Source organism: Pholcus phalangioides, unplaced genomic scaffold (assembly GCF_987345545.1).
Source record: "Pholcus phalangioides strain wild (caught in Gottingen) unplaced genomic scaffold, Ppha-v1.0 ptg000013l_1, whole genome shotgun sequence".
NCBI classification, from domain to species: Eukaryota; Metazoa; Arthropoda; class Arachnida; order Araneae; family Pholcidae; genus Pholcus; species Pholcus phalangioides.
The window spans coordinates 28,413,474-28,424,920 of record NW_028301606.1 but is presented as its reverse complement, the minus strand read 5'-3'; positions in this window follow the sequence as shown (position 1 = coordinate 28,424,920).

Below are 11,447 nucleotides of genomic sequence, written 5' to 3'. Positions count from 1 at the left end.
CTAGTAAATTCTAGAAAATTTCAACCGGATTTCATTTTTGTGAGGCCCCTGCATTAAGACGGCACTGCGTAGAGCCCGATTTAAGTATATCCACCCCCACCCCCCCCAGAAATCATTTGGCCAGGGCCCCATGATTTCGAGGACCATAAATTTAAACAATATAAATTCATTGATTAACAAAAAAATCTTTGATATTAATCACACTTCCCTCCCCCCCGATATGTCTGGCCCTGGCACGATCTCCTAGATCAGTGGTTCTCAACCTGGGGCCATATGGTCCCCTTGTGGTCCTGGGATATTCTAGGGGGGCCGCAGGAGGAAATCAGAAGAAAGTTGATCCACGACAGGTGGTGAAGGGAGTCATAGAGAGCTGTGAAGAGAAAAAGCTTTAAAAGTGAAACATGGTTGAAAAATATTACTACTTTCAGAAATCATCAGATCCGTCCATAGAACCAGGGGCATCTTAACCCTTGGGTCTATGTGGGCATGACCCGGGTCTTCATGTCTATAGTGGAGGGAGGGGGACCGCACTATATGGGATCTGGTACTATGATTTTCATATGTAAGATGTTACTTCCAGCTAAGTATGGAGGGCCGCCAGAGCAACGGTTGATGTGTAGGTCGGATTATCCTGCATGTTCATTGGATCGTACCGTATTTTACACTTACCATTTTTTGCCTTATAATTTGACTCCTGGGAGAGATGATAATCCACCATTTGAATCCGTGCTTATCCAGAATTCCAGAGATTGATTTGATTTATCAAAGTTCCATATTCATAATAAAAAAAATAGAAAGTATCTCACTCTTGGATAAAGGTAGAGGGGGGCCCTGGATAGGACAGGGGAGCCACGAGAGAAAAATGTGATCCATAGGGGGCCATGAGCTGAAAAATGTTAAGAAACACTGTCCTAGATCATACATGCTCAACCCATGGCTCCCAATGTGGCCCCTGTAGTCACCTGATGTTGCCTGTGACCTCAAACCTAATTTTTTAAAAATGAACTAAGCAGCACATTTCCAGATGTGCTGCGGGACAGGACGCGGACCACATTCAGTGACCCATGGCACAATTTCAGATCCTTTGAATGACCTGGGGCACAGTTACAGAACACCTAAGTGACCAGCGGTAGATCCCTTGTGTCCAGCGGTATATTCCTAGACAACTTAATTCTCATCAGCATGGCCCAACCCATATGGGTAAAGGGATAATATCCCGGAAGGGTCAGAGACCGGGTCACATCTGGTCTCACAGACAAATTTAATTGACCCGCGGCATATTTATTGATCTCCACTTCATAGTTCCGGATCACTCAAGCGGCCACAAAACGGCACATTTACAGAATTAATTGAGTGGGGCCCAAATTTTTCTCTTCCACACACAAAACTGCTTGAAAGTTACTCTTAATGCAGCTTCATCCACCCGCGGAGGCGGTCTGCCTCAAAACGAGGAATTACTGAACGGGCCGGACCAAGCCAACACCTTCTATAACAGAAAGCCTCCGCGCGAAGCTATGACGTCACTGAAGTCGTACATTTCACCTGTAGGATATAGCAGTCCGACGTATGCTTTTGTTGCAGCATATCCAATGTCTATAGGTGAAATGTGACTATAGGTGCCTTGATGACTGCACACGACACAAAGCTTTACGCCTCGCCTGGGCCCGACAACACCGACATTGGACTGTTGAGGACTGGAAACACGTTGCCTGGTCTGACGAGTCTCGGTTCCAATTGCTTCGAGCTGATGGACGTGTACGGGTATGGAGACAACCTCATGAATCCATGAACCCTACATGTCAACAGGGGACTGTTCAAGCTGGTGGAGGCTCTGTGATGATATGGGACCTCCGATACGTCAAGATATGAATCTGACAGGTACGTAAGCATCCTGTCTGATCACCTGCACCCATTCATGTCCATTGTGTGTCCAATTGTCCGACGGACTTGGACAATTTCAGCAGGACGATGCGACACCCCACACGTCCAGAATTGCTACAAAGTGGCTCCAGGAACACTCTTCTGACTTTAGCCACCTAAATCCCCAGACATGAACATTATTGAACATATCTGGGATGCCTTGCAAAGTGCTGTTCAGAAGAGATCTCCACCCCCCTCTTACTCCTACGGATTTATGGACATCCCTGCAGGATTCATGGTGTCAATTACCTCTAGCATTTTTTCAGACATTAGTAGAGTCCATGACACGTCGTGTTGCGGCACTTCTGCGGGCTCCCTACACGATATTAGGCAGGTCTACCAGTTGCTTTTGGCTCTTCAGTGTATATATATATAAATATACGCTCAGTTTAAATAATACGAAAAGATTTTTTTTTTCTAAAAAAAAGTATTTCTCTTCCTAGAAAGCCGCACACGTCATGGGTGGTGTTTTCGTATCATAGTGAGGGAAATAAAAGCGATGGGCGGAGTCAATTTTCCTGTTTGGGGGGGGGGGGGAGAAGCAGTAATTAGCTCACAAAAATATCGGAAAGAAAATTTTTCTTCTGGAAAATATGCAGCAATTAGTGGTTTCGCAATATCAGGAAAAATTTAAAAACCGCGTAAAGGGTCAAGTGATAAATCAAATCAAATATCTCGAACTCGCTTTTGTAAAGACTGGTGAAAAAAAAAAAAAATTAGTCGCTGGATGCGAGAATATTTCCGTTTCCTAAAGCCATTTCCTGAAACCTTTCCACCATCGCCTTCATACCCAGACAGAATGATTCAATATCATTTCTATGATCATAATATTTGATGGAAAGATTAATGGAAGATGTGTGTTGGGGCAGGATAGAGCACACACTCTATCCACTGTGAATATCTTAAGCACTGTGGGTGTCTTAAGACGTCAATCTGAATGAAATCTGGTTCCACACTGTATTCCGGATGATAGACCATGCATTTTATTTCTATGGAAAAAAAAAGTTGAGGTTACATGTGATATATATTCACTGAAATTTTTTTCTCTCTCTTTTATATTTCCCTCCATTCAACTCAACGGGGACCACAATGGTCACACCACAAGAATGAGGGGGAGGAGGCGAGGAATACGACTGTAAAAGCTTAAACACAGCATGTTATCATCGAAACGCAACATCGCGTTCAAGGCAACGAAACGAAACAAAGAAAAAGAATATCTGATTCGAGGAAACAGAATGACCAGTGATGTGTTACGAGAAAGTAAACAAGATGGAGAACAAATATTACGTCCTAATTATATTCGGGGATAAAGTGTTATTTAAGATGCCAACTTGGAAAAAATGAATTTTATTACCTTAATCCATTTGGTTTACGAAAAGCTTGACCCCGCCCATGGCCCCCCACAAGGCTCCAGCTCTGGGGCCCGGGACTATTTTCACGATGTAAATTCATCATAAATGGGGGCCATGACCCCGCCCGACATTTCACTCCCTGTACATTTCACCTGTCCTGACCGTATGAGCTACCAAGTGTGAGTGATTAAATGAGTTGGGCATTTCACCTGGGCTGTGACTGTACGTGACCAAGTGAGCGACTAAGTGAGTTTGACATTCAGCTCCGGATATTTCACACCCGACATTTCGCCCCTTGTAACAATATCATGCGAGTTATGTCACACATATGATCAGGGCAGGCGAAATGTCAAAGGCGAAAAATTTCCTGATCCAACCCATTTATACTTTCTATTTGACCGACACGGTTTTTTCTCGTATTACATTTAACTAATTTAACCAAGAATAACCAAAAAGAATGCACTCTAAACCATAGTTTCTCAAACTTTTTGTCCCATCGGCCCCCTTCATCAGAAATTTTTTCTCTCGTTGCTCTCTTAACTCAGAAGCATACATATAGGATCCTACGTTAATCCCCTAGCTTCTATCGCCCCCTGGACCATTCCATCGCCCACCAGGGGGCGATATTGCCCACTTTGGGGAACACTGCACTAAACTTTCGTGAATTTCAACACACAAACAAAAATCCGTATTTGAGTTCATTTTTGAAAAAGGGAACTGAACATTTTCCAACAATTACTGAATTTCCAATAGAGGTAAAAAAACCATATTTTCGAGGAATGGACTGCTTTACAAAAGTGGAAAATAGCCCAACAGGGTAGCAGCATAAGGGAGTGGTATAAGAATATGTACTATATTTTCTACACCATTCAAATACAAATACAACGCCACAACAGGCAAATTGCCCAACCAGGTGGCTGACTTAAGAACATCATGGATCCCCGAGCCATTTTTTGGAGGCCCTACCTACTACTGCTACACCACACATGCACCCCCAACGAATCGGTACATGCGGGAATGTGCGTGTACGTGTAGTGAAACCTGACGTGAAGTTTTTTTTTGTTTCTCTGTAATGCTGGTTATGTGTAGCGCTGCCATCTGCCACCAGTTTTTCTAACTATGAGTGAAGTGTTATGAGTGAATGATTTATCGTTGTAGGACTGTTGCTCTCTGCGGCGAGACTTTTTAACGGGGAGATCGGCTCGCATTTTCGCCCTGAAGTTGGGAACCACAGAAAACCAACTTCAGCCGACCACCACTGTGGGGTTCGGGCCTGGATCCTCGCATCGCGAGTCCGTCACTATAACCACTCGACCACCACAGCGGCTTGGGAGTTATCTACATTTATATTCTTGAAATGTTCTATTTTGAACAAAAATTAGTCAAAATACGGAGAAATTCAATTTTCTGAATGTTATGCTGAAACGAATGTTTGGAAAGAAAAGTGATTTGCCTCCTCAGGGAATAAGATACAAGGTGCCCTTGTATGCCGGGCAAATGCGCTAACCAATACATCAGAGACACTTTATAAGGAATCGAAAAGTATGTGTAAGATACAACGGAATGGTAACAATGCAACAAATCGCAGCATAAACGACCTATCAACATCTTGTAGAGTCCATGTCAAAAAGAATCAATTTCTCCGTATTTTGACTAATTTTTGTTCAAAATAGAACATTTCAAGAATATAAATGTAGATAACTCCCAAGCCGCTGTGGTGGTCGAGTGGTTATAGTGACGGACTCGCGATGCGAGGATCCGGGTTCGAACCCCACAGTGGTGGTCGGCTGAAGTTGGTAATTCTGTGGTTCCCAACTTCAAGGCGCAAATGCGAGCCGATCTCCCCCTTAAAAAGTCTCGCCACAGAGAGCAACAGTCCTACAACGATAAATCATTCAATCATAACACTTCACTCATAGTTAGAAAAACTGGTGGCAGATGGCAGCACTACACATAACAAGCATTACAGAGAAACAAAAAACTTCACGTCAGGTTTCATTACACGTACACGCACATTCCCGCATGTACAGATTCGTTGGGGGTTCCGCGCGGGGGTGTATGTGTGGTGTAGCAGTAGTAGGTAGGGCCTCCAAAAAATGGCTCGGGGATACATGATGTTCTTAACTCAGCCACCTCGTTGGGCAATTTGCCTATTCACCTGTTGTGGCGTTGTATTTGTATTAAAGGTGGTGTTTGCCCTAGAGGAGTTTTACTGTAGTAAGGCAATTTAGAGAATTTCATTTTAAAAAAGCTTCCTGAATATGCACAGAGTGAGGGGAAAAAATTCATTCTAAATAAACCACAAAAACAAGGGCGAGATGCAATGCTCATAAAATTTAATATTCAGAAGGAAAAAAAGAAAGAAAAGAAAACACAGCTACTAGAATCCTAAAGGCTTAAACATGTATATCTAAAAAAATGTTCCTTTTCTTTTTTGAGCAAACAAAATTTACCGAAATGACAACACGTATATAAATAAAAAAGAAATTGTCACAGCCTTTTCAACATTTCTTATGCATACAAACTTTTCTTGACGTAAATAATCGAGACGATTTATATTAAATAAATCTAAATGCTCTAAGAAAGCAAAATGCAACATATGCCCCAGGCATTCAACATTCTACAAGATCATAAGAATTATAGTTGCCCAAATAAGCAATTTCAACTATAACGGGACATTAAAAGATAGAACTTCGCAAAAAAAAGTTTGATATAAAGTACAATGCATTAAAAAAAATTAACACAGTATATGTATGGATCTTTATCAGGCAACTACTAGCAGATCAAAGTTTAGTCTTCGTATAATGAAAATATAACCTCTGAAAGTAATACATATTTGTTTTCTTCAGTTCATGTATGATACATTTATTTTATACGAGCATGCCGCTTACAATATTAATCAATTTCATGCAGAGAGATTGTCACACACACACACAATTACACACATTTGTTTTTACATGTTAAATTAAATGTAAGCCTGTACAAAGTGAATATCACAAATGCAGATCACCATTTACAGTTGAATAACTTTTCTTTTTTGGATCAATTCATTCTTTCTGAGAGAAAACGTTTGAATTCATTTTGTTTTGCTAAAATCAAGGGATTCATCTTTTTCGAAATATTTGAATTTTTTTTCCCCAGCTTAATGCATCATGGACATTATATAGTGTAAAACAAATTTGTTGTAAAAAACAATATTTTTTAATATTTAACCTTGAGCACGCTCCCATCATCTAGGGATGAGTGTAGCAGCGTGCTCAATCATCTTGAGATGATCCGAATTTCCAAAGAAATTTAACACGAAGTTCTTAAAAAAAATGATGTATTTAGAGATGGCACATATATATTCTAGTTTTTTTTTATTTCTCTATACTCTAACAGGTTTGCTTGTATTACGATACATTGTTGAGTAATGGTAGAGTGCCTGCACCAATCCCTATTTTGTTGGTGTTTGTGGGTTCCACGCGAACCCCGATTCTATTACACTTTTCTATTTATTGTACAACGAAACCTGTACGAAACTTAACACAGATTGAAATATTCCATTTTATAAAGGTGTGCACACACAAGCATAAATCAAAAGAGGGCCTTTTGATTCTGTCGAAGACAGGTTTTCTCCTCAAAAAGTGTCAATCTTAGGTTTCATGACAGTGATACCTCCGCTTATAAACGCGATTCCGAAACGAATTATCTTCGTTAGTTGAGGTATCACTGCATTTGCAACATATGGGTTTGAGTGTCCAATCAGGTGTCTTACACAAAAGACACAACCGAAAAAAAAGATAATTTTTTACGCAGCTGTTTTGAAAACAGCTTTTATGTATGACTATTCCTGCAGCCAAAGGGGGTAAAAGATATCTCGTCCAAACGCAAACAGAAGAAATTCATTCCAGCACTCTTTTTACCTCTTTTCTCATCTTGAAGCTTTATTGTAACTCTGTGCAAATGATGTTTTTTACCTCCACCTTTCTATATTCATGTTTAGTGATTTCCCCCTCCACATATAATCTTTGTACTATATATTTATTAGAGACACAACAAATAGAGGAGGGTGAAAAGGGTGAGGGCAAAAGTGAAATCTACTGCACAATATATTTTCCTTCCCCCATATTTCTAACATGGGAACAAAAAAACAAGTTTTTAATTTTATCACTGATACTTTAAATACAGATAATCCAAATTTGTTGCCAAAAATTGTAAGTGAAAATATTTCTATTCTCTCTAAAAAAAGGTGCATATAATGAAGGCTAAGAAATTCAAATGTTTTTAAACAATCCATAAATTTTTTATATACAGGAAATTACAGTACTCAAAATCTAAGAAATATTTTTTTTTACTAGCCTACTTCCACAACTGAACTCGTTATGGAGAATCATTGTCCTGTAAAATCAGTGGCAAGTAACAAAATACAGCATCTGATTATTATAAAATAATTCCTACATAAAACATTAAGGTACTAAAGTCTTTTTTTTATTCATGCGTTTTTTCTCCTACTCAAAATATAATCTGTGGATGTGAGTATTTCCCGAAGAAAATATTTACACTGCAAAATGAAGTAACACCAAGAGTTTGAAAGACAATGAAACGTAATAAATGATGAAATAATACATTTTATTGATACCATAGCACTATGATCTAGCAAAGTACACTGAATGTTCTAACAAGCTATCGATAACTTGATGTGATAAAATTCTTGCAATTTGGATCCCTTCACTACTGCCAAAAATATCGGATTCAACTAGTGGGCATCGTGATTCCACTGCTGGTCGAGAAAATTCACCTCCTCCTTTGTCCCCATGAAATTCTATGATGATGATGGCGAAAGTAATTTATGGTTTTCTGAACCCGAACACGGTTATCACTATTAACATCAAGTACATGTCAGTTTCAAATATAGCATCAACTAATACTTCATGAATTCCAAAGAATACATTAACAAAAAGGGCTTGACAAATACAAAAATAATTAGGAACAATCAACTTTTTGAGAGGTAAGATAAAAAAATTTTTGGGGAAAAAAATGTTTCATTTTTTTCAGGACAGTGATTTCTTTCCATGTCGGTAGGCGTGTTGGTACAAAAATTTTCAAAATTTGTGGCATCTCCAGAAGTGAATTTAGTAACCACAAATAGAACATTTTGAGCGCCAATACAAATTTTACAGTCATCATAAAGATCTGGGACTTGTCAAGCCCTGATTAAAAATATGCACAGAAAAAAATCAAGGAGGGAGGGTTGGCATGTTGCAGAGAGAAATTTTGTTCAAAATAAAAAGCAGCATTAAGCAATGATAACACAACTATACAATCATCATCTTTATGGAACAATTTTATTCCTTTTTTTTGAAATCCTTGTATTGATATTAATGTATTGCTAATGACCTAACATTATGCAGCAGTACGATCAACTAATAAACAATCCAAAGATAACAAATAACAACCAAATTCTTCACAAGAATGCTGATAAATGTCCTGAATAAGAAAATGTGTGACAATTCAATGTCACACATTTTCTTACTCAGGACATTTATCAGAGTAGATCAAGTCATAAGTCTAGTTCAGGGGTGGCCAATAGCTGGCTCGCAAGATGGTTTTGTGCGGTCCCGACAAGGTAAAAATACTGTTGTAATGGCCAAGGCCGGCCTTAACCAAAAATACAGGTGGAGGGAGAGATCGCCTCTCATGGCTAGTGAGTTTGAAAGTATTTCGAACAAGGAACACATGACCATAAAAAAGATTACTACTACAGAGGGGTTAGTGCACGAACCTTTGGGCTAGTATAAAAAAAGGGCGCTGTTTGGAATCGGCAATAAATTGTAGGTCCCAGTCTAATTAGCCCTTGCGTGCAGAAAATGAGTGATGTGACAAAAATGATTGTTGATCAAACGTGGAAGTAGTCATGGTATCCATACTGTGTGTTTTCGTAGGCACTGTTTCTTCTCTGATGTAATCTTTATTTTATTCAAACAGATCATTATTTGAGCAGTTCCAACAGCAGACTTCCTGATTAACGAATTATTTGCATTTATTATTTCTAGTGAAAAAAATAATTTACTATGTTCTTGCTATACTACCTTTTCAGACACACAAATAGCTCAAAAAGTTTGTGTTATGGGCCATTTTCCCCTTAACCCTTCGTTGGGCTAATTGCCCGCTGCAGCCTCTGTATTTGTAACCAAATGTGTATTTGGCGACAAAACTTTTTCAAAGTTGATGCAACTCACAATGGCACCTCAAAACCTCAACCAACCAGGCTAGGCAGACCCTAATGATTCCAAATGGCAAAAAATTGTCAAATTTCATAGTGGAAGTGACTTGCCTTTGACCAAAGGAGTTCCACTCCTAGACACAGTGAAGTATTTGCGTGAAAAAAAATAAAGCATTCATCTTTAAATTTCACCACTTAAAAATACAGGGAAGTTTAATTTAAAAATGTTGTCACTGTGCTATTCAACTGCCGCTACACACCATCATCCTCTAGGCCATGGGTAGAGGCCGTTAAAACCTCCGTAAAAGTTTAACATCTAATTTTTTTGCCTATGTCACCATATAACTTGACATATACAAGTCTGCAAGTTTTTTGGCTTATTTTCCTGGTGCAGCTTACACACTGTAGAGACGCCTATAACATGGCCCATGACGTTACAGTTGACCATTATTTTGGCCCTCAAACAAATAAGTTGGCCACCCCTGATCTAGTTCATTATGCTTTGTCATGCCCACAACTCATGGCAATCAACAAGTAAATATATTATCACATTTGGAAATAACAAATATCAATTACATTGAAATACAGAAAAACTTCCCAAAACCTGAAACATCTAAAATTCTCTACATGATAAATATTAAAAGAAAGGGACAGGCTGAAAAGGTGTATGCAAGGCCAGTAACTCCCTACCCCTGGATTTTCTCAAATACTCGAGGAGCTTTACTTTCTCAAATAAATTTAAAAAATAAAAATTTAGAAAGGATACTTTCTAAAAATAATTTGAGGAGCTAATATTTTTAGGGGGGAAAAACTTTATTTTGACCATTTTCGCAACTCCATTAAAGATATTTCATTTCTGAAGAGAGTCCAGAGCACTTTAGTTAGGATAAGAGAAGTTTTGCTGTATATACATTAGAATATTATCTTTGAAAAACATAAAACAGAAATGTAAGAAAATTGATGCATTTCTAAATGATTTAACATATATGTATATTCCAATAAAACTTGGACAAATAATTTCCCCCAAAATTCTCAGAATCTAACTTAAATTGAATGTTTCCTCTTTTCCTCCCTTCTTTTTTAACTGTTAAGTGAATGTTAAGCACAAGTTATTGAAACAAAAATAGTGTGAACTTTGAAAATGTGAAGACCTTAAATAATCAATGTCAATTAGATATAGTTTCATTGATATTGATATAAATCTTTCCTGTCATACAAAATGCACACTGGAGAAATCACGTTAGAACAACCAATGGCTCCCATTGGAATGAAGTTTTCTGGAACTGAACGCATGTAACATGAGCCTGATCTACATAATATACATTTTTAACACAAAATTTATTCATATACAACTTCACTTCAAAAGACAGATTGTTAAAAAAAGTCCCATAAAATAAACCTTCAGATTTAATAATATATGATAACATAATTAAACATCTTAATAAACAAGAGCACACACAAAACCTGTTTCAATCTGTTCTAGAAATTCTGAGAAAGAGGGGGATCATGATGAATAAAATTTCACAGGAAATTTCAAAAATGGGAAGAGAAAATGAGAGAGGGGGAATCAAACACATGCAATCAACAAAAGTTTTAAATTTATTGCTTATATTGTGGATACAATGCAGTCAAACCTCCCTGAGTGGATACCACTGAACACTGAAATACAAATTCTAGGACAACAGGCACAAGTCCATTCAAGTAGCACATCAGGGACACGATGCGCAATATGATCTAATCTTTCAATACAAGGAACATTTCCATGGTAGTTTTATCAGAGGATGTGCACAGCATTAACAGAAAAATAGAACATTGGAAAGAGAAAACTTTTTAGGAAGAAGTCATTTTGTTTTTCTAAGTTTCATCAATGCTCTACTGTAAACAAGTAGCTCATCCAGTGATGAAAAATACTATGAATTACTTCATTGAATTTGTTTATTGCTGTAGCATGAGACACATAAATGATGGTT